The 20,810-nt window shown below is 39.6% G+C and overlaps 1 long non-coding RNA gene across 1 annotated transcript in view; it reads right to left on the reverse strand.

Moving 5' to 3' along the window:
- LOC109392985 (uncharacterized) overlaps window positions 1-20,456 on the reverse strand; it is a 22,206-nt gene extending 1,750 nt beyond the window's left edge. Inside the window, exons 1-3 of the long non-coding RNA XR_002126154.1 lie at window positions 20,357-20,456; window positions 8,332-8,389; window positions 2,856-2,984 (exon numbers count right to left, since the gene is read on the reverse strand). This is a non-coding gene — a long non-coding RNA (uncharacterized LOC109392985). The remainder of the gene's footprint in view (window positions 1-2,855; window positions 2,985-8,331; window positions 8,390-20,356) is intronic.
- Window positions 20,457-20,810: the final 354 nt, after the last annotated feature.

Here is a 20,810-nt window from a genome sequence, read left to right on the forward strand (position 1 = left end):
GTCTTATACGCCGGCAAATACGGTACTTACACATATTTTACAAATGAGGAAATGAAGGCTCAGAAACGTTAAGTAACTTGCCCATGATCACACAGTTATAATGTGGTAGGCTGTCTGATGAGATTAAGGGTTCTTAGAAAGAAAAAAAGCCCTGTGGTATAGCTGAAAGAACATGCACCTGGTAAATAAATTCTGGCTATGAAACTTACTAGCTATGTGACTACAGGTAAGTTTCCTAAACAATCTGAACCTCTGTTTCCTTATCTGTAAAGTGGGAAATGCTCACTTCAGAGAGAGGTGGAAGTGTTGTGAAGATTAGCGGAAATAAAGAATGTAAAGTGCCTGGTACATAAGAGATATTCAGAAATCATAGTTACTTTCTCAAGAGCCAAGTCTTTTTTTTTTTAATTTTATTGGGGAACAGTGTGTTTTTTTCCAGGACCCATCAACTCCCAGTCAAGTTGTTGTCTTCAATCTAGTTGTGGAGGGCTCAGCTCAGTGGCCCATGTGGGAGTCGAACCGGCAACCTTGGTGTTGCGAGCCTGTGCTCTAACCACCTCAGCTAACCAGCTGCCCCGAGCCAGGTCTTTTTAATACACCTTTTCTGGCTTCAGCTGTCCTGTGCAGAGCAGGAAGGACATTCCCAGTCATGCTTGGCATAATACACAGCTAGCCTTTTGGATAGCAGGAAAATACCACCCAGAGGCCCCTGGAAGTAAATGTAAGGGAACAGGTGCTTGCACCTAAAGCCCATGGGGCTAGCTAGCTCACAGGGAAGAGCAGGTCACTTGTTGGCTGTTCAAAGAGATGTATGGAATAGTATGGGGGCTGCATTATAAACCTTCTCTGAGGTCAACAAGCCACACAGAGTGTGGAGGAAACTGAAGGCTGAGGCAATACCCTCAGGGACTTTGCTTTGACTATTTTTCCTCCAGACAGCCTCATGGTAACCCCTTCGCCTCATGCCAGTCACCTTCTCAGGGGCTTCTCCTGATCTGCCTCCACTCCAACTTTATTTAAAATTTTCCCCATAACACTTTTCACCATCTATCATATGTTATAACTATCCTGCTTGTGGCATTTGTTTCCATCATCTGACTTGTCCAGAGTGTAAGCTCCCTGAGGGGAGGGTTCTTTGTTTTTTCACTGATGTATCCTAAGCATTTATAACAGTGCTTGTTACATAGTAAGTACTCAGTAAATATTTGTTGGTGGAATACATTTTTCAGATAAGGAGTCTGAGGTTAAGTGACTTAGATTAGGTAAGTTTGCTGGTTAACAGCAGAGTTAAGACTAGATCAGTTTTTCTGCCTCCCAAACTAGTTTGTCTTTCTACTGAATTAATTTTCAGGAAGAGGAGTATATGTCTAGGATTAAGGAATGATTTGACTGTTGATGAATCCAGACAAAACTGGAAACGAATCCAGACAAAATAACTGAGCCATAAAAATGACAGCAGGAAAAAAAAATCCATAGATGTGGGTGGTTGTGTTGATTTTTTTCAAAATTTTAAGTACCTGAGACTCTGCTGTCAATTTATCTAGTGAAATAAGATTCATGATCAATGTGTGGGGATGGAAATTTCAGACCTCATTATACACAAACTGAAGATGATGTCTTTCCTGTCACTGCGGTGTTTGACACGCCGGTGAAAACAAAAGGAAATCTGTCTCAGACGCCCCTTTTAGCTTTGACAGATGTAGAAATGCATGAGTTTGGGGCATTAATTTTTGGTTAGATGTTAAATGTTAGTATGTCCAGAGATGCAGCTGGAAAACTACCACCTAGCACACAGTCCAGGGCCGGAGCCCCCAGTGGTACACTGAATTTCAGCCCAGGACACCCTACTCCATCCCCACTTCCTTCTCTTCTCTCCTCTGCCTTTTCCCAGGCTAATCTTCCACCCGAATTTTTGGTCACATCCACTCTCACATCACGTATTCTCTCTTTATTGAATCTAAAATCTATCTTTCCCCTACAATGTACAGATATGCTCGGACCTCCTCCAGGCCAAAGCAAGATGATGAAAACCTTCCAAGAATCTCTTGAATCAGTTAACTAATTGTTTCATGCTACTAAGCTTTGGGGTAATTGGGTCCACAGAATTAATTCTTGGACTATACCTATTTTCATAGGTTTTAGTTTCAATTTTCAGATAAGGTGCCAATCCAATCCTCCTCCCGCCCCCCCCTTTTTGTTAACTACTATTAAAGTTGGAAAACCCAATTTGAGCAGATTTACTTTCAGTAAACTTTTTCTAGTATCAAATTTCCTGCAATATTTTGCAGGGAAGGAAGCCTGCCTCCGGCCCTGTTGCTCTGTGCACCAGGGCAGACAGAGAGATCAGTGGGCCTAGATGCTGGGAAGCCTGGGAAGGCGGAGGAGCAGAGGCGGGCCTAGGTTATCTGCAGCAGGCCTAGAACTCAAAATTGCATGGGTCCACACTGGTGTTGTGGAAAGAGGACAGCATTTGGTGCTAGATGGTCCTACGCTTAAACCCATTCAATAGCTACATGATATTGGGCAAGCTGCTCAGCTTTTCTGACCCTCAGTTTCCTCAACTATATTATGGGGCTACTAATCTTATAGTACTAGGCTATTATTATAAGCCTTACAGAAGATACGCTATGTAAAGTAGCCACCAGTGTTAGTTTCCAACTGAGGATATCACTCCAGCCATGAGATCCACTTTCTATTAATGTAAAAAGGATTATAAATTTAAAAAAAATCATAAAGAAAAACAAAATGAGAAGAAGCAAGGCTCAGGTTGCACAGTTTCACTCTTTAGTTTCTTCTTTAGATACTTTACCTTCTCATTTTACTCCTGTACATGCGCAGTTCCTTTTTTTACGTACCTATGCTTGACAGGATAAATAGGTTTCATCTTCAATGTCATTTCCAGTGAACTGCTTGGAACCTTAAGAAGAAATCTGATACTGAATCCAGGCTCATCACGAAATGGTGCCATGATCAGCTGGTAATGTCTGCTTGGGAAAGGTGGGTGGCATCATTATTGTCCATTTTTTATCAACTCTGCTATATTTTTCACCTAAACACACTCATTGTATTCTCACTTCCCACCCCCTATAGTTGTCACCTTTCTAGAAACACAGAGACTGAGTACAATCCAGGGCTCATATAGCCCTAATAATTTTTTTTTAGCTCTTCCTATGTTAAATATGATGCTGGGTAGTTGAAGTTCAGAGAGGTTAAGTTATCTGGCCCAGGTCACACAGCTAGGATGTATGAGAGCCAAGGCTGAAAATCAGATCTCTCTGACCTAGAGCACTTTCCTTAGCAGGCTGTCTCCTCTTCAGGAGCAACACTTTCTCAAAGCAAGTCTGGATCATAATAACCCAGGGGTTAATTCAAGGGGTAGGGATGGAGCACCCTTTCTTACCAACTACAGGACCCTTAGCACTCATATCAGGAAGGGCTCAAACATGGAGCTCCATGAATCCAGAAGGTATAGAGCATAGCAGTGAAGGAGCAGAGCTTTGGAGATAGACAGAACAGGTCAGAATCCACTTACAAGCTGGATGATCTTAAGCAAGTGATTCAACCTTCCTCTTACTCAATTTCCCTGTAAATTGGGAATAAAATGAACACTACTACCAACTGCACAGGATTGTGTGGGGATCAGGAGGAGATAAGGTTTATAAAGAGCTCAGCACAAGGGGCAGAACATAAGTCCTCAATACACGCCTGTCCTAACGCATCCGAAAGAGAGTGCTGGAAGCTCTGCTCCTCACCTGCACACAGGGGAATGTATGCTGGAATATACAACTGAAGAAAAACACATCCGGAAGAAAGACAGGCCAACGCTGTAAAACAATCAAACAAAAAATTTGGGTATGCTTATTCTTTTCACCTGACCAGGGAAATTCAGGCAATTAATGTTTAGGAAGGAATCGGAAGCAAATAGAATGGAGTTTAGCTGTCTCTTTTATTAATGTCATGTGACCCCACAGCCTCCAGAGCCATTTTAGTTGTGCTAAGACCGTGCCCAGAGTGCCTCATTAAAACTTTCTTAACAAGAACTCTATCACCCATGAAATCTGTTTTCTTCTCCCTTCCTGTGAAATCACCCCAGTTGCTCCTGAAACACCATTGAAGTATAATTAATAGCGTTCCTTCCTCAGTTTCCTACTTTGTTGTACACCTTCATGATGTTCCACCAAGCTGAGAATTCAGGGGATGACAACACCCCCCCCACCTCACCCCCAGGCTTTGTTTGTGTTTTCCGTTTTCTTCTTCCTCAGAGGCAGCCAGCAAAAACTTTCTAGAAAGTAGAATGAGTTTGAAAGCCATCAAGCTTCCCTCCAGCACTCTGACCTCCCTAATGTTGTTTTAATGTGGATTGTTTTAGTGTGGGGTGCCTCTCTCCAAGAAACCAGAAGAGAAATATTTCTTTTTGAAGAGAATTGGAATCAATTGACCTAGAAGCCTTCGTCTTAGAAGAACTGAGAGATGGTGATATGGGGACCACACAGCCAGGCAGTGACTTAGTAATTCAAGAGGCTTTTTTCTCTTCTAACTGGCATATCAGTTGTCACAGGCTTTCTGCATTGTGACATCTTGTTTCCTTAGTAAAATAAAAATTTTTTTCATTTGGAATTCTCAACTTCCCATTATTGGTGACAGTGCTATCAGAGCTCCCTTCACAACCATATCCCTATTTCTGTATTGATTCTTGGTACATTATCCTGACTCCAAGCCACCCAAGGAAGCCAGAATCTGCACCACGTGTGTCTCCAGGGTACTGGTGAAAACATATTTAGCCTGCTCTGCTTCTTGACTACCTGTCTTTGATAAGGGGCTCTCTTCTAGCAAGCTTTGTGGAAGGCACAGATTCTTTCTCGGGGTATTCTTTGCATTAAAAAAAAAAAGAAAGAAAGAGAGAAAGAAGAAGTGTATTATCAGTGAGTATCAATTATAATGAGGCATTTTTAGTGGGGCTTGATAATGTCAGAACCAGGGAACTGTGGCCTCTGCGCTGAGATCCTGCCAGTTGCGTTTTATTAACCGGAGTCAGGGTGCTAAGCTGATTTTCAGACGTGATTGACAGAACCCTTTCAGCATAAACCCTGGAGAACCATAAGGGAGGAAAGAATCTCATCGAGGCATTCTGCCTATAATAGTTTTAATGCAGAAAATTGCATTTGATCAGCAGCGTGCTGAGCTCATATCATCTCCAGAGTGAGTGGCAATGTGGTGCCAGTGTCATTTACCACAGCCAATTATGGTACATCCTCACAACGTTTAACACAGAATTGGATTAATAAAAATGCACTCTCAAAATTGTGGTCTGAGAGATAAAATACCAGACTTTTCAGTGGATTTCATTTCACCTCTCTTTTTATTATGAGGAGGAGAGGGAAGGGGGGAGGGGAAGGAGGAGAAACACATTTTTAGGGTCAACAGGTTGAAAGAAATCATTAAAAGCAGGATATAACTGCAATTCAATTACCCATCTTTTTTTTTTTTTTAGTATGCTTTTCCATTGCTGCAAATCTTTTCCTATATAGAAGAGTCGGACAGTCTACCTTTGAGTACCAGATTCACTTCCCAAAATTAGAGAAAGCATTTCTCTGCCTTCCTCACCATGCTTAACTTCCACAGAAGGCACTAGTTCTAATGAGTAGAAACCCCTATGATTTAGAAATCAGGCATAAAGTCACTGTTGTGTTCAGAAGGTTCCACTCCAGTGCCAGTATTGACTGATCTGTGGACCAACAGAGAGATGTCTTCTAGATAACTCATATCTTAAAAGGATCAAAGAACCATTGCTATCTTCTGAATTAACGAGCCACAAATTTCACTGAGATGGCACACTTGTAGCACCTATCCAGGAAATCAATTATCAAACACTTTTTCTTTTCTGTGTTTAAATAGCTTTATTCAGTTATTAGAATATTAAATTAATGCATTTTACTTTATGCATTAAAGCAAAAAAAAATCAGAAATTCTAGAGGAAAGTAATGAAAAACAAGGATATCATCCAGAGATAAACACTGTTGATATTTTGGCATCACCACACACATATTTAGAAACAAAAATGTTATCAGATAATATACACTGTAGTGTAATCTGCTCTTTGTCATTCAGCAATATGGTGTGAACCTTTTTCCATGTCAATAAATATGGATCAATACCATATATTCCAAGCTGCAGAATATTACTGTATCATTGTTACTTTAATTAATCCTCTTCTGGTAAACATTTAGCCTCCCCTTTTTTCAGTCCTCTTTTAAATAAGATTGTAACAACTTCCCTGTACGTCATTGATCCTCAGACTTTAATATGACCAAAAAATATCTGGGTTATTTTAAATATAGAGATGCATAGGCCCCACATCTAGAGATTCTGCTTCAGTAAGACAGGTCTAAGATCCAGCCATCTGCCCTTTACCAAACACTACCGGTGATATTGAGGCTGGCAGTTCTCAAACCACACTTTGAGAAATATACATGTTTGTAAACTTGTCTGTGATTTCCTTAGGATAAAGTTCTAGAAGTGAGGCTGTTATTTTGGCAAAGGCTATGCCATGCAGTGTTTCAATAATCTACCTCATTTGTAGTTACCTTATTGATAAAAAAAAAAAAAAGAATGAGTCATCAAGGCAAGTACGTGTATGCTCTAGGGTAGGAAGTATGTCTGAGGTACTGGTGAATAGGATGTCTGTCTAAGAGCCTTGAGAATCAGCCCTTCAGCTGCCTGTGGGATGCATACCTCCTCCTCAAGCAGACCTTTGGCTCTTCCACTGGATCCTGGCAATGAGGAGAGTTGAGGAGGAATGGGGAGAAAACACAAGGAAAAAGTGGGTTCAACATCTTGGCTGGAGAAGTTGGTTCCTGAAAGGGGAAGGTGACCGCCACTGCTACATTTGCACAGGAGACGGCTGCCAACAAGGAAGGGGTCACCAAACAAGATAGCTCCACCTCCAAGCTCCACTTATATACAATTCACATTTGACTAGTATTCTGTTTCCACCCCAGGTTTTCCAGGAGTCAGGAAGAATACAGGTGTAGAAATATACCTGTTTTCAGGATATGAACGGGTGTGAGCACAAATACTCACTCACATGAACAAAGGCAGACACATATTCCCCTCTCATACTCTCCATACTCTAGAAGGAGAAGATTTCCAACTCAAAGCTTCACATAAAGAACAAGTTTGCCCTAGGCTACAAACTATGGAAATTGAAAAGTAGGTATGCAATTTGAATCATGTAAGGAAAAAAAATTCTATTTTCTATTTTGGGGAGTGGGGGTGGTAAATGTTACTGCAGTATGATATACATACAGTAAAGTGTTCAAACATAAGTTTACAAACTCAACACCTTTTTCACAAAGCAAACACACTGGTAAAACCAGCTACCAGATCATGGAACAGAGGGGTGCCTGAGACCCAGACATCCAGGTGCCTGCCTGCAGTCATTATGCTCCCAAAGGTAAGCCACCATCCTGACTTCTAACAGCTTTAATCCATTTGACCTGTTGTTGAGCTTCATACAGATACAATCATATAATATATGTACTCTTTCAGACTATTTTTGACTAGATTTTATTTTTTATTTTTTTTAAGATTTTTTTATTAGGGAGTTGGGGGAGGGGAACAGCGTTGAGGAATCGGGGAAGAGGAACAGACAAGTTGCTGTCCTTCTGTTCCTCAGTCTAGTTGTGGAGGACGTTGCTTCACTGGCCCATGTTGGTATTATCATTGCGCTCTTCCCTGGTGAGGCAGTCGCTTACCGGCCATTGGACGGCCGCTCATGGCAGCTCATGGCAGCTCATGAAAGTGCACACCATCTGCCCGCCAGCCCCGCTGCAGCTGGCGACTCACAGCAGCCCAGCTCCAGGTTGAGCTGTTGTTCACCATCTTAGGTGTAGAGGGCGCAGCATCACCGGCCCTAATGTGGGATCCGAGCCAAGCCCTGCCGCTCAGAGCTGGCGTCCCAAGAACTCTCAGCCAATGCGCCACTCGGCCAGCCTTTGACTAGACTTTATAGACCATTAGTTTAACTTTTCATGTCCTGTGCAGACATGTCCCAATAGTGAAGCACAGATATCCTCCAAAAAGAAATTTTGAAGCATATACTTTAAATAAATCAGTGTCCATTTGTGCCATTGAAAATGGATGTCTTCATCCAAGTTGAGCCCAGCTGAAACTCTGGGGCCCTTGTGTCTGTTCATAGTGAGTAATAAGGATCCTAACAGGCTACTCCCAGGGCACATGACAGATAACTTTAGAGGCAATGTAATGCCATGGGGAAAAGATTAGCTTTGGAAGCATACAGCACTGTGTTCAAATAGAATCATCTCCACTTACCAGACATGTTATCTTCATGAAGTCACATAATCTCTCTGGGGCTCAGTTACCTTTACACCTGTAAAATGAGGAAAATATCTCATAGGGTAGTTGTGAAAATTAAGTAAAATCACAAATGTAAAGCACCTGGTGCTCTATAAATGTTCATTCTCTTTCTCCCTTCAGAGACCAAATCTTGATTATCCATCAAAGTCAGCCTGTGTATAGACACCGCCTAAATAATTTTTTCTTTTTTTTAATAAATATATTTTCAATGGCAACTAATTGAACCACTGACTAGCATGCATAAAATTATTTGGAAACCAGGTTTGCGATCCAAGGGAATTTAAAGTTGTTGACGTAGTCTTTTTTTCAAAACTAGGAAATGTCACTGTTCATTCTTTAGAAACCCATATGGCTTCATGTTCCTCACAGTTCCCACCATGCTGGCCTCGCTATTTATTTATCAGTGATTTCCATCGTGAAACCATTGTTATCTCAGCTTCCTAGGATAGCCCAAGAGCACACAAAATGATTTTCCAGCAAGACTACAAAGCATTCAAACACCCATGCTTCTGATGACATTATCATTTTATTAATGGCCATTATGTCAATCCATCTATGATGGCTTTTTCAGTTCGACATGTGCACGATCGTGTAACAATCCCATGATTCCTGCACTTTCACTAGTATACATATTAAAATCTCTGACAGATTGTTAATGAGCTGATGTTGGAATTACAGAATAGTCTGTTATCATTTGTCCATTCACAGTTTCCTCACCAGCCCATCTGTGCTCCGAACAGAGCCACCACCAAGCATGCAGGCTGGGACAGTTTCTCCATTTACACCTTTTGCCTTCAGAGGCCTCTGGGAAAGCTCATCCCTAATTAAAGATTTTAACAAACATATTGCCAGTTTTCTAACACTGTTATTAAACTGCTCTCTTTTGTTAGAAAAGGTGCTGTTTGTCAGCAGTTTGTAGATTTAGATATTTAGTATGTGTTTCTGTAGCCCTGCAAAATATTTGTGTTTTTAGAATAATTTAATTAGTATGTTATGCATGTATGTACCTGCAAGCACCATAAATACACATGGCACACATGCTATCAAAATCCTGTATAATTTTTCAGACTCACAAGGACAGACAAAAAAACATGGTGTATTTTTTTTTTGGACACACGGAAATCTACAGAACAAGGTGGCATTGAATACTCTATAAGGTGGGAACTGTTAAAACATAGTGATCAAATTGAGATCATGGCTCAGATAATTTGGGGCAAGGACACAGTACCTTTTACCTGATGTATTTGTATAATTAAGGTACATAGAAAAAGAATCTGATTTCCCTGGTAGAATATACCTAGTTGAGAGGACAAATGTTGCCTTGCCCTAAAGGTTTAATTTTAGAGCAGTGGTTCTGTTATAGTGGTTGTGGCTGGGGCTGGGTAGAGAAGGGGGAGCATGGAGTCAACTGGGGAGCTTTTGCAAGACCCTCTCCCACCACCACCATCAAATGTGGACACTGCCAGTTGCACCCAGCTGAGAATCGCTGCTCTAGAGCTCTGAAGGAACAAGAGAGATGCCAGAAGAGATGAGAGCTTGCTGCCCCAGGAAAAGGCTCTCAGATCATTAGTCTTGGAAACAGGTTCATTTTCATTTCGCTCTGAAATTTTGATGTAGATTTTGATACTTTGATTTAATCCTTGAATTAAATGCAAGTAAGATTGAGGGAGATGCCACAAATCATAAGCAAGGTCCATGTCCTGAAAGAATTTGCACACTAGAGTGCTAATATATATACCAGGGGTGCCCCAAAAATGTATACACATGACTTGACTTCATCTTTTCTTATTGGTATATATTGAGAATTACAATTTTAATGTAGTTTTTTCCTGTCTTAAAGTGTGTATACATTTCTTTGGCACCCCCAGTATATAGATACCATATGCTCTACCTAACACCACAGCGTGGCAATGCTCAGAGCCAGGTGACTGGCACAGATGTGGGGTATTCAGAGGCCAGAGACATCCCCCCTGGAAAGGATGAACCAGGGAGCTGTAGGACTCCTACAAGCTGTGCTTGAGAGCGGGGAGAAGACATGGCGAGTTGGGGAGACAGTGGGAAAGGGTAGTCATATTTGGGGGATCTTGAACAGGCTGCTGTAGCTAGAACAAAAGTTTGTGGTGGGACGCTGAGAAAGCAAAAGTTCAAGGGTAAAGGGCTTCTCTGTCAAGGCAAAGACCTGTACTTGGTTTATTTTTATTTCTAGTTGGTTATTTAGTTTGTTTATTTTCCCCTTTCAAATGGACTTTATCTTTAGAGCAGTTTTAACTTCACAGCAAATTTGAGCAGAAGTACAGAGAGTTCGCATATACTCCCTGTCCCCTGACACGCACAGCCCCAACTACCAACTGCTCCCACCTCAGTGGTACTTTTGTTACAGTTGATGAACCTACCACATTATAATGTCAATTGATGATGAACCCACACTGACACGTCATTATATCCCAAAGTGCATATTTTATATTAGGTTTCATCCCTAGTATTGTACATTCTATGGGGTTCAACAAATGTCCAATGACATGAATCCACCATTACAGCAATATACAGAGTAGTGTCACTGCCCTAAAAATCCTCTGTGCTTCACTTATTCATTCCTCCCTCCCGTCCAACCCCTGGCAACCACTGATCTTTTTTTCACTGTCTTCAAGGTTTTGTCTTTTCCATAATGTCATATAGTTGGCATCACATAGCATGTAGCCTTTTCAGATTGGCTTATTTCATTTAGTAATATTAGGTTAGTGATATTCTAGGTTATTTAAGGTTACTCTGTATCTTTTCACTGCTTGATAACTAATTTCTTTTTTTTCTTTTTTTTTTTTAAGATTTTTATTGGGGAATCAGGGGAATGGAACAGACAGGTTGCTGTCCTTTTGTTCTTCAGTCTAGTTGTGGAGGACGTCGCTTCACTGGCCCATGTTGGTATTATCATTGCGCTCTTCCTGGGAGAGGCAGATCCATCGCCAGCCACTGAAAGGCCACTCATGGTGGCTCACAGCAGCTCACGAAAGCTCACGCCAGCTGCCAGCCAGCCCCACTGCAGCCTATGCCGTCACCTGCGACTCGCAGCAGCCCAGGTTGAGCTGTTGTTCAGCATCTTAGCTGTAGAGGTCTCAGCGTCACTGGCCCTCATGTGGGATCCGAACCAGGGCCCTGCTGCTCAGAGGTGGCGTCCCAAGTCAAATCCTGACCAATGCGCCACTCAGCAGGCCCTAACTCAATTCTTTTTAATGCTGAATGATATTCCATTGTCTGGACATACCACAGTTTTTTTATCCATTCACAAATGAAGGACATCTTGGTTGCTTCCAAGTTTGGAAATTATGAATGAAATGGCTATAAATACCCATTAGCAGGCTTCTGTGTGGACATAAGTTTTCAGCTCCTTTGATAAATACCAACAAGTGTGTTTGTTGGATTGTATGATCTGAGTATGCTTAGTTTTATAAAAAATTGCCAAACTATCTTCCAAACTAGCTGGACCATTTTGCATTCCCACCAAGCAACAAATGAGAGCTCCTGTTGCTCCACATCCTCTCCAGCATTGGGTGTTATCAGTGTTCTGGGTTTTGGCCATTCTAACAGGTGTGTAGTGGTATCGCATTGTTGCTTTAATTTGCATTTCCCTAATGATATATGATATGGAGCATCTTTTCATATAGTTGTTTGCCATCTGTGTATCTTCTTTGGTGAGGTGTCTGTTGAAGTCTTTGGACCATTTTTAAATTGGGTTGTTTGAAAAAAATTAAATTGTTTTTCTTATTGTTGAATTTTATGAGTTCTTTATATATTTTGGATAACAATCCTTTATCAGTTATGTCTATTGCAAATTTGCAAATAGTTTCTCCCAGTGTGAGGCTTGTCATCTCATTCTCTTGACACTGTCTGTCATAGAACAAAAGATTTTCTTTTTTTAATTTCAATGTAGTCCAGCTTATCAATTATTTCTTTCATGTATCATGCCTTTGGTGTTGTACAATAGCTAAAGAGTCATCACCAAATCCAAGGTCATCTAGATTTTCTCCTCTGTTATCTTCTGGGAGTTTTATAGTTTTGAGTTTTATATTTAGGTTTATGATCCATTTTGAGTTTTTTCTTTTTTTCTTTCTTTGAGTGTGTGTGTGTGTGTGTGTGTGTGTGTGTGTGTGTGTGTGTGTGAGAGAGAGAGAGAGAGAGAGAAAGAGAGAGAGAGAGAGACAGGGTAAGGTCTGTATCTAGATTCAGTTTTGTTTTTTCTTGTTTTCTTTTGCATGTGAATACATAGTTGTTCCAGCTCTATTTGTTGAAAAACCGATTTCTCTATTGCATTGCCTTAAATCCTTTGCCAAAGATCAGTTGTTTGCATCTATTTCTGAGCTCTCTATTTTTTTCCATTGATTTATTTGTCTATTTTTCTCCAGTACCATCCTGTTTTGATTACTGTGGCTTTATCATAAGTCTTGAAGTCTGTCAGTCCTCTGACTTCATTCTTTTTTTTTTTTTAAGATTTTACTGGGGAATTGGGGAAGGGGAACAGCCAAGTTGTTGTCCTTCAGTCTTAGTTGTGGAGGGCGCAGCTAGCTCAGCTCCAAGTCCAGTCGCCATCTGGCCGCCCGTCGGCAGCTCGCGGCCACTCAGTTCAAGGTGTCCTGTTCAGTCTTAGTTGCGAGTGGGATTAGCCCACCATCCCATGTGGGAGTCGAACCGGCAACCTTGTTGTTAGGAGCACATGCTCTCACCAACTGAGCCATCCTGCCACCTGTTGGCAGCTCAGCAGCAGCTCAGCTCGAGCGCAGCTCACTGGCCCATATGGGAATCGAACCAGCGGCTCTGTTGCTCAGAGCTCACGCTCTTAACAGACTGAGCCACTTGGCCAGCCCTCTGACTTCATTCTTCTCTTTTAATATTGTGATAGCTACCCTGAGTCCTTTGCCTCTCCATATAAACTTTAAAATCAGTTTGTCAATAGCCACAAAATAACTTGCTAGGATTTTTACTGGGATTGTGTTGAGTCTATAGATCAAGTTGAAAAGAACTGACATCTTGATAACATTGAATCTTCCAATCCATGAACATAGAATATTTGTCCATTTATTGAGTTATGTTTTGATATCTTTCTTCACAGCTTTGTAGTTTTCCTCATATAGATCTTTTACATATTTTGTTAGATTTATACTATTTTATTTCATTTTTGGAGGTGCTAATAATGTAAATAACATTGTATTTTTAATTTCAAATTCCATTTGTTAATTGCTAGTATATGTAAAAGTGATTGATTTTTATAAATTAACCATGTATCCTGCAACCTTGCTATAAGCACTTATTAGTTCCAAGAGGTTTTTTCTCTCATTTCTTTCAGAATTTCCACATAGATGATCATGTCTTATGCAAACAAAGAGTTTTATTACTTCCTCCCCAAACTGTATACTTTTTCTTTTCTTTTCTTGTCCTGTTGCATCAGCTAGGACTTCCAGTACCATGTTGAAAAGGAGTGATGAGAGGAAACATCTTTGCCTTGTTCCTCATCTTCACAGGAAAGCTTCAAGTTTTTCACCATTAAGTATGATGTTAGCTGTATGTTTTTTGTAAATGTTCTTTATCCAGTTGAGGAAGCTCACATTATTCCTATTTTCTGCAAGTTTTTAATCATGATAGGATGTTAGATTTTATCACATACTTTTTCTGCATCTATTCACATGATCATGTGATTTTTCTTATAGGGTCTATTGATGTGATGGATTACATTAGTTGATGTTTGCATGTTGCGCCAGGCTTGCATATCTGGGATAAATCTCACCTGGTCTTGGTATATAATTCCTTTTATACATTGTTGAATTTGATTTGCTAATATTTTACTGATGATTTTTTCATCTATGTTCATAAGTGATGTTGGCCTATAGTTTTCTTATTATGTCTTTGTCTGGTTTTGGCATTAGGGTAATGCTGGCCTCCAAGAATGAGTTTGGAAGTATTCCCTCTACCTCTACCTTGTGAAAGAGATTGTAGAGAATTGGTATAATTTCTTCCTTAAATGTTTGATAGAATTCACCAATGAACCCATCTGGGCCTGGTGCCCTTTGTTTTGGAAGGTTATTAATTATTGATTCAATTTCTCTAACCAATATATGCCAATTCAAATGGTCTACTTCTTCTTGTATGAGTTTTGGCAGATTGTGTCTTTTAAAAAATTAGCCCATTTCATCTAGGTTATTAAATATATGGATATAGAGTTGCTCATAGAATTTCTTTATTACCCTTTTAATATCCATGGGATATGTACTGATGTCCCCTCTTTCATTTCTAATATTAGTAATTTGTGTCTTTTCTCTCTTTTTCTTAATCATCCTGGCTAGAGACTTATTGATTTTATTGATCTTTTCAGAGAACCAGCTTTTGGTTTTGTTAATTTTCTCTATTGATTTCCTGTTTTAAATTTCTTTGATTTTTTAATCTAATTTTTCTATTTCTTTTCTTCAGCTTACTTTGGATTGAATTTGTTCTTCTTCTAGTGTCTTAGGTTGGAAGTTTAGATTATTGATTTTAGATCATTCTTCTTTTCTAATATATGCATTCAATGCCATATATATTTCCCTCTTAGCACTGCTTTCGATGCATCTCACAAATTTTGATAAGTTGTATTTTCACTTTCACTTAGTTCAAAATGTTTTAAAATTTCTCTTGAGATTTCCTCTTTAACCCATTGTGTTATTTTGAAGTGTCTTATTTGATCTCCAAGTATTTTGTGATTTTCCAGCTACCTGTTATTGATTTCTAGTTTAATTTCATATAGTCTGAGAGTATACATTGTATGATTTCTAGTCTTTTAAATTTTTAAGGTGTGTTATATTCTGCAAAATGTAAGTAGATCTTGGTGTATGTTCTATGTGAACTTGGGAAGAATGTGTATTCTGCTGTTGTTGGATGAAGTAGTCAATAGGTGTCAATCATATTCAGTTGATTGATGGTATTGTTGAGTTCAGCTATGTCCTTACTTAATTTATGCCTGCTGGATCTGTCCACTCCTGATAGAGGAATGTTAAAGTCTCAATTATAATAGTGGATTCGTTTATTTTTCCTTGCATTTCTATCAATTTTTGTTTTACACATTTTGATGCTCTGTTGCTAGGCATATACAAATTAAGGATTGCATGTCTTCTTAGAGTATTGACTCCTTTATCATTGTGTAATTCCCGTCTTTATCATTATAATTTTCCTTGCTCTGAAGTTTGCTCTGTCTGAAATTAGTATAGCCATTCCAGCTATTTTAAATTTAGTGTTAGCATGATCTATCTTTTTCCGTACCTCTACTTTTAATCTTTAAGTTTATTTATATTTAAAGTGGGTTTCTTGTAGATGGCATATAGTTGGCTCTTCTTTTTTGATTCACTCTAACAATCTTTGTCTTTTAATAAGTGTATTTAAACCACTGCTTAAAGTGATTGTTGGTATAGTTGAATTCACCTCTACTATATTTGTTACTGTTTTCTATCATTGCCCTATGTTCTTTGCTCTTATATTTGTCTTCCACTCTTTTTCTGCCTTTTGTGATTTTAGTTGAAAATTTTATATGATTCCCTTGTATCTCCTTTCTTAACATATCAATTATATTTCTTTTTAAAAACATTTTAAGTGGTTGCCTGGAATTGGCAATATATATTTACAATGAATCCAGATCCACTTTCAAATAACACTATACATTTTAATACAATATATCCCTAGTTCCTCTTCCCCATGTCTCATATCATTGCTGTCATTCATTTCATATATATATATATATATATATATATATATATATATATATACATACACACAGAGGGTGCCAAACAAATGTATACACATTTTTTTTATTAGTTTCAGGTGTACAAAACAATAGTTATACTTTTCACCCCTCACAAAGTGACAACCCCCTTCCCTCAATCCACCCCCCTGACATCATACATATCTATTACAATTCCATTGACTCCACTTCCCACACTATACTTCACATCCCATGACTATATATATATATATATATATATATATATTAAATTATAGTTGACAAAATTATATTATACAATATTATTCAACTTCAGCTTCAGGTGTACAGTGCAGTGGTCAAGCCTCTACACTGTCCATGAAGTGATCTCCCTAACAAGACATGTGTCCATCTGACACCCTACAAAATATTTACATTATTGATTATATTCCCCAAACTGCTGTATACACATTTTAAGAAAGAAAAAAACTGTTAAAATTGAAATACTCAATAAACACCGATAATAAAAGATGAATACAAGTCACGTGTGACTTCTGCAATTACAAGAGGTCTCAAAGTGGTTACCATCAACGTCCAGACATTTCTGATCACGGCGAACTACTGCTTGAGCAACATTGACCAAAGTGTCCACTTGTATACATTTTTTTGGCACCCCCGGTATATATGAGTATAGTATATATGCAGACATAAGCATATATAATCAAGTACATAGTTGTTTTTATTTTGAACAAATTGTTATCAGATTAATTAAGAATAATAAAAATAAAGTTTTTATTTACCTTCACTTATTTCTTCTCTAATGCTCTTTGTTTCTTTAGATTCATGGTTTTGACCTATATGAATTTCCATCTCTCTGAAGAACTTCTTTTAACATTTCTAGCAAGACAGGTCTACTGGCAACAAATTCCTTCAGTGTTTGTCTGAGAAAGTCTTTATTCTTGCTTCCCTTTTGAAGGAAAATTTCACAAGCACTAAATTGGTGGGGTTTTCTCTCTCTCAGCATCACAGTCTTTTCTTGCTTGCTTGGTTTTTGAGAAGTCAGATGTAATTTTTGTCTGCTCATCTATAGGGAAGATGTTTTTCCCCTATGCCTTCTTTCAAGATTTTCCTTTATCTTTAATTTTCTGCAGTTTGAATAGACTATGCCTAAGTGTAGTTTTTCCTTTACATTTATTCTCCTTCGTGTTCTCTGAGATTCCCGATGTGTAGTTTGATGTCTAACATTAATTTGAGGAAATTCTCATCATTATTGCTTGAAACAATTCTTCTGTTCCTTCCTTACTCTTTTTCTTCTCCTTTTAGTATTCTCATTATGCCTTTTGTAATTTTCCCAGTTCTTGGATATTCTGTCCCATTTTTTTTTCAGTCTTTTTTCTCTTTACTTTTAGTTTTGAATGTTTCTAGTGACATACCCTCAAGCTCAGAGAATACTTCCTCGGCCATGTCCAGTCTCCTAATGAGCCCAGCAAAGACATCCTTCATTTCTAATACAGTGTTTTTGAACTCTAACATTTCTCTTTTTATTCTTAGAATGTTCATGTCTTTTCTTACATTATCCATCTGTTCTCACATGTTGTCTACTTTTTTCATTAGAGCCCTTAGTATATTTGTTATAGTTGTTTTAAATTCACAGTCTCATCATTCCAACATCCCAGCCATATCTGAATCTCATTCTAATACTTGCTCTGTCTCTTCAAACTGTTTTTGTTTGCTTTTTCTTTGACTATGCCTTGTAAATTTTTGGTGAAATCTGAACATGATGTACTGGGCAAGGGAACTGGTAGTAAATAGGCCTTTAGCCATGTTGTGGCAAGGTGCAGGGGGGAGGGGAAGCATTCTATATTCCTACAATTAGCCTGTGCCCCTAGGGCTGTGAACTTCACAAATGCCTCTCAGTTCCCCACCCCTCACCTTCCCCTCTGTGGTGGGATAGAACCACTGGAGGTGGCTGGAGTTAGGTATTTCCCTTCCCCCAGGTTGGTTAGGCTCCATCAAAACCCCAGTAGGTTAGGCTCTGGTAAACAGTTTCTCTTAAGGGCAGGCCTTGTTAAGGAGAACAGAATGCTCTGTGTATTTCAATACGGCCAATTTCCCTCTCGCCCTGCCAGAAGCACAAGGGAAATTTTGATTTTTCTCCAGTTTTCTCTGTGAGAACCTGATAGAGTTCCAGGAGGTAAAACTTACAAAACTATAAGCTTTCAGTAATTTGTCAATTACATTTCAAATTGTCCTACTCCAGCACTGGTTTCTGCTCAGGTAAATTGTGATTCACTGTATCTGCCTATCTATCTCTCCAATTTTGGAGGCAGTGGTTTGCCCTGTGACCTCACTTCTCTAATGGATCTAAGAAGAGTTATTGATTTTTTTGGTTTGTTCCACTTTTTACTTGTTGTTTGGACAAATCCATGGCTCCTATGCTCCTTACATGCTGGACGGGAATCCAGAAGTCTATACTTTATCTTTTAGGCAGCATGGAGTTAAGGAAACAGAATGGTTAGGTTGATTAACTGGTTGGTAGGTTGGTTTTTAACAGGAAGATGATCAAAAGTTATTGTGTAATGAATTTGGGAGTCTAGGAGGCTGGACAACTTTGCTGTCTTGTCTGGCTGTCATCTGATCTAAGATGACCAAGGTTGCGACAACTGGGGTGGTCTGAATCTGCTCAGTGGGTCTTTAGCTCTCCAGCAGGCTGACCTGGACATTTTCCATCATGGCCATGGCAGAAAACAAAAGTGCAAACAACACGGGGCAAGCATTTCTTTAAGCTTCTGCTTGTATCGCATTTGCTGTCATCCCAGTCACCAAAGCAAGTCCCATTGTTGAGCTCAGCCTCATGGAATGGGGGAATGGATTCCAGCTCTTGATAAAAGAACTGCCAAGTCACATGGTAAAACAAGGATACAGGAAGTGGTGAAGAATTGGGGCCATAAATGCAATCAGTTTACAACACCTGTATTCAAATTCCAGCTCCTCTCACCATGCGACCTTGAGTAAAGCACCTGACATAAAAAGAGTACTTACCTCTTAGCATGGTTGTTTGCATTAAATCAAATGACCCATGTAAAACACTTAGCAGAGTACCCAGCCCACATAAATAAATAAATAAATAAATATGAAGGCACTGTGTTGCCTGCATTGTGGTGGCAGAAAGATGAGCTGGGGTACATATGGTCATTTGGGGCTGTGGATCTATACTAGGGTGATGTTCATGGAGGTGAAAAGGCCCAGTAATATTTGGGAGGAACAATAAAGGATGAATCTTTAGGAACAGGTGTCCATAGGGCTGGGTAATTAGGACAGTGGTGATGCCACTGACAGAATCAGGAAGGTTGCTGGCTTGGACACAGATGGCTAGATGTCCACTCCACCTGTATCTCTAGCCTAGTCTCTGGGAGTTTCACGAAAGGGATGTGGGGACAGAATGTTCAATGACTTTGCTAGCACGGTACAAAACATAATATTTAACAATCAACCAAGCCAGAGTTTTCATTTGGAAAACTTGCTATTGCTTAACAATTCTTCTCTATCAAGGGTGATCACTCTGAAAAACACTTGGATTAGTCTGATTTCCAAGAGAGACATACATTTATTCAGGTCTGTGTGGCACACTTGACCACAGCCCAAGGGGAGTGGGATCATTTTTACTTTCACAATAGAACCTGGGTTTCAGGTGCCAGAAGTCACGGCAATGGAGGATTTTTTTTTTTTTTACCCACTATCATGGCTCTAACTTTTAGTCTAATGAGTGTTCACTTGCACTAGAATAATTCCAAGTGCTAACTCCAAGGAAGGCTCTCATAGCCTATTAGCTTAAGCAATTGCCAGCCAAACAAAATAGCATATTTCCCATGGAAAATGATTTAGTGCAGCATGACTGGGATAAATAATGAAGGCATTTGTTTATGCTTACTTACAACATTCCTCGTAGGCAAAAAAGGGGACAAAAACATCATTCTAAGCCTAAGAAGGCAGCCGGTGCAGGCTCATCAAAAATATGCATTTTCTTTTGTAGTCAAAGAGTGTGAGTTTGCTCTACTTCACCTTCTGGCTTGGGCTCCTCTGATATCCATGTAATTTAAATGAGAAAGTCATTCTAGGGAGTCGTCACATTTCAAAGGAGTGATCCTTTTTGGATGTTGAAAGGATCCCCAGTGTTTGGGTTCCCTCCCAGGTGAGGTAGTGTCACAGAGTTCTTGCAATGTCATCCAGACAAACAGACCTCGGAAAGCCTAAATAGAAGTTGTTTACCTTGTCTTTTTTGCTTGTTGTGCAAATGGGCCTCAGCTTTGGAAAGGGAAGAAGCACATTTCAACTCAGTCTAAGTCAAAATTCACCACTGCTGTCAGTCAAACCCTGCCAAGAAAAGGAGTTTTTATTAATTCTTGCAGTTGCCTGACTTCCACCATGAACTTTGTGGCTAAAACATCCGTAGCATCCTCCAAACTGACCCCAGGCTAGTTGGGCTTAGCTTCAAAAGGCAGCTTGGTTGAGGCACTTTACTCCTTGTGCTTTCTCCTGAGGAATTGGTTCCTCTGAGTTCCCCCATTTACACCTGCCCCCACCTCCCCTAGGAAGAAACCCCTGGTCCTCCTGGGAACAGAATCACTCAGGCAACCATGCTAGTCACAGCATCGTGTTTCAGGCTGCGTCCAGGCTTGGATTTCCAGCCTGTCGTGACTCCATACGTCTTTACCCTGTCCCA

This window comes from Hipposideros armiger, unplaced genomic scaffold (assembly GCF_001890085.2).
Source record: "Hipposideros armiger isolate ML-2016 unplaced genomic scaffold, ASM189008v1 scaffold_361, whole genome shotgun sequence".
NCBI lineage: Eukaryota > Metazoa > Chordata > Mammalia > Chiroptera > Hipposideridae > Hipposideros > Hipposideros armiger.